The sequence below is a fragment of the Carya illinoinensis genome, chromosome 7, assembly GCF_018687715.1.
Source record: "Carya illinoinensis cultivar Pawnee chromosome 7, C.illinoinensisPawnee_v1, whole genome shotgun sequence".
NCBI lineage: Eukaryota > Viridiplantae > Streptophyta > Magnoliopsida > Fagales > Juglandaceae > Carya > Carya illinoinensis.
In genome coordinates this window covers 26,338,800-26,342,350 of record NC_056758.1, presented here as the reverse complement: position 1 = coordinate 26,342,350, position 3,551 = coordinate 26,338,800, and the positions used below count along the sequence as shown (strand labels likewise).

At 34.0% G+C, this 3,551-nt stretch overlaps 1 non-coding gene across 1 annotated transcript; it reads right to left on the bottom strand.

Moving 5' to 3' along the window:
• Positions 1–3,152: 3,152 nt before the first annotated feature.
• On the bottom strand, positions 3,153–3,260 carry LOC122317640. Its single transcript, XR_006244564.1, has one exon. It is a non-coding gene; the product is annotated as a small nucleolar RNA R71 (small nucleolar RNA).
• Between the last annotated feature and the right edge of the window lie 291 nt (positions 3,261–3,551).

Genomic DNA, 3,551 nt, shown 5'->3' with positions numbered 1-3,551 from the left:
GGTGCCAGCCAATCAACTTCAACTTCGGCTTCAAATGAAATTAGTAATTCACTAGCTGATCACATTGGACTTGTTGAGCACTATTGTCTTGTGCACTCTTATTGCAAATCTGCACCTGTTATTCGGGTTAAAAAAACCTCAAAAACTGAAAATGAAATAGAAAAAAGATAAAATAAAAAAAAAAAACAAGAATAGAATATATATATATATATAATGTGTTGTGCATGTAAAGAATTATTGTTCAATTAAATCACAGGTTGTAAAATTAAGCATGAACCATGATATTAACTAATTAAAATCACAAACTCAGATTTATGATTATTTAATGTCATGAACTAATTAAAATATATTAGTTCCAGATATAAAATATGCAATAACTCAGCTTAATCAATGTCAGTCATTGTCTCTAGCATGAGCCCTACCCTATCACCTATGTAGCTCACAACTCCCATCTTATTGCAAGAAGATGCATTGAAGTTGAGCCCAACTTCAATATCTCATTTACATCGCCCTCAGTCAACACATCAATTGGGAGACTCACAACTCTCATTGCACTGGGAGCATTTGGTCTCAAATCGACCCTGGCAAACATCAGAGAACCTATTGTTGACATCCCATTCTTTGATCTGGATGAATGATCCAACCTCTTACTGATAACATGTTCTATCTTTAGTCGACGTGCCCATCTCTTATGCTATCTCTGCTTCCTCTCGGAAGTCCAATCACCTTCCTCTCAACTAACTCTCACTTGCTCGTTCTCCCATCTCACAAGATTCTCTCTTTGTATCGTGGTTCACCACCTTCTGTCAGCAGGACATAATTCAAGGTAGGTGGCCACTATGGGGGTCTGGTCGTCCCAGTAGTTCTACAAGCACCAATTGTAGGTGTATACGTCCCTGGAACACTAGATGTTTTGTCCTCGTCTTTTACACCTCTGCTCTGCACCGTGGTCTTGGGAGATTTCCCCAAGCTTATATGAGGAATAACATAATTGACTCCATTTCACTTCCTCATCTGATTCACGCAACCAAACTTCTTTGCTACAACCTTGTATTTTCCCGCACATCAATGGAGCTTGATGTCAAACACAAAGTATTAGTTATCTTATCATGCGCAAAGATGCACACTTTGTGACCTTTGATGAGTGCACAAAAGTGTACTATGAATATTACTTTTACAAGTTTAATTGCTAGATTATGTGTTATTTAGGCATTTTGATTATGTTTTCCAAATTAAACTTTAATTTTATAATACCTAAGTTTTGATTCAGTGTCCAATGATTTTATTGCAATAATGAATTTAAAAATGATTAAACTGAATTCTAGCTAATAAGGAAGAAGAGAACAATAAAAAGATAATTTCATACATCCAAAGTCAAAGAAATTCGAGTCATAAACATGGAAGGAAAGAGCAATTAATAAAAAATATTCAAAATCCGCAGCCTCTCTGAATATCTGTTAGTATTATGGTCATATCTTCCTCTACTAATATCCAATTAAGGTAATTCAGGATTTTTTAGAAAGCTAACTCAATGGGCTACATTTATTATAGAAATATCTATTTTCTAATTCATCTTTTTACTAAGGGAAAAAGGGCCCGAAATATGCACGTGGAAATGTAGAGTATTACCTACTGAGTTTGCACGCGTTTTCTTTCCATATCATGAAAATGGAGGAAAATAGAGAGCCAAAGGTAGAAAAGAAGAGGTCATTCTAATTTTTGGGAGAAACGATGCTAGAGTTTGGAGAAACTCATCTTTCAAAACAAAAAAAAAACAAAAAAAAAAAAAAAAATCTTCTTCTTTTGAATGGGGGGCTAATTCATTGTGAGGCTATTGATGAACTTGTTTGAATGATGATAATTTCAATTCTATCGGATTCATATAATAAACTTTCTTGTTGATGCAATTCTTGTTTATCATCTCTTATTAGTCTTCTTTGTATTTTGATAATTTTATAACTAATACTTTTCATAGATTCAGTCATGCTTTCTCTATGGGATTGTTGAGGTGTTTATGATCTTATTGGTGTGATTCTCTACTGCAGAATTGCTACTAAGTATATTGTCGTATTTGAATATAATTCTAATAGGATAGCAATCTGTGCTTTCAAAAAAAGAATGGTTTTCAATAATTACATTTGAACAAATTGGTTATAAAGATATATTTTCCGATTAGAGAGTATGGTGCTATGATATCTAATTGAGTATCCAATGAATCTGATATGGATAGAATTATCAAGTTCAAATAAGGGATTCTAGATAATTCATTGCTATTAATTCTGGTCAAACCTTTTCATTATTACATTTTGGCTCTTTATTTATTTCTTTTCAGAAAGGATTTGTCTTACATTGCTACTTTGATTTTTGTTTTCTTAAATTTTTAGTTTCTTTGTTCTTTCTATTATTCTTTTAATTTGTCTTTTTGTAGAATCGACATCCCAAAACTGTGCTACAACTACCACATTATTCTTGGGGCATAATCAAATTTTGGTGTCGTTGCCAGGGGGATGGTAGAAGCATTGCTAGATAGTTTTTCTTTTTAGCAGTTTGTAAAGGCGTTAACTTCGTTCCCTCTTTTAGCTTGCTGCATCTTTATTTTATTTTTTTTTTCTTTTTGTAGTTTCTTTTTCTTTAGTGTTGCATTTTTCTCTACCTTGCATGCACAGGTAAAGAGACGCCTTGGGTAGGTTTGCTTATAGACCTGCATTATTGTCAGAGTTAGAGTCTAATTTTTCTAATCATTTGTTTGATAATTCTTCTAATTATGAGGAAATGAGTGAACATGGAGGTCGACCCACTAGGACTCTTCAGAATTACATCTACCCTACACGCACAGGCACACCATCATGTATCATGTTTCTAACTAATACTCGCCAACTGGATTTTAAAACAGGGATGACACAGTTACTCTTTACTTTTCATGGCTTGGAAAATCAAAATCCATATGTGCACATTAGGGAGTTTAAGAAAGTAGTTGCAACTTTTCATGGTCAAAATGCAACTGATGACGTTGTAAGACTTAAGTTCTTTCCTTTTTCTTTGAAGAATAGAGCTAAGAGTTGGCTATACTCGCTAAGACCATGATCTATTGAATCATGGAATGAGATGACTCTAGTCTTCTTTAATAAATACTTTCCCCAATATAAGACCAACACTTTAAAAATGTAAATTTTCACATTTGCACAAAAAGACAGTGAGACTTTGTATCAATCTTGGGAAAGATTTAAGGATTTGTCGAGTATGCGTCCTCACCATAACTATGAGAATTTATGCTTAGTGAGATATTTTTGTAAGGGACTTACACCTTGAGAGCGCCAATTTGTGGAAATGATGTATAATGGTGAGTTCTTATAGAAAAATCTTGATGAGGCCATAGAATACATCAATGAGTTTGCTAAAAAAGCTCACACTTTGACTGGACCTAGTGCTACTGAGAGCACAAATAGGTCACGACCTGCAGGAAACCCAAATGGTGGTGAAATTTACTATCTCAGGAAAAATGATAACCTAAAGGCTAAGATTGAGATGTTCACTAGAGAGCTAGAGGTGTT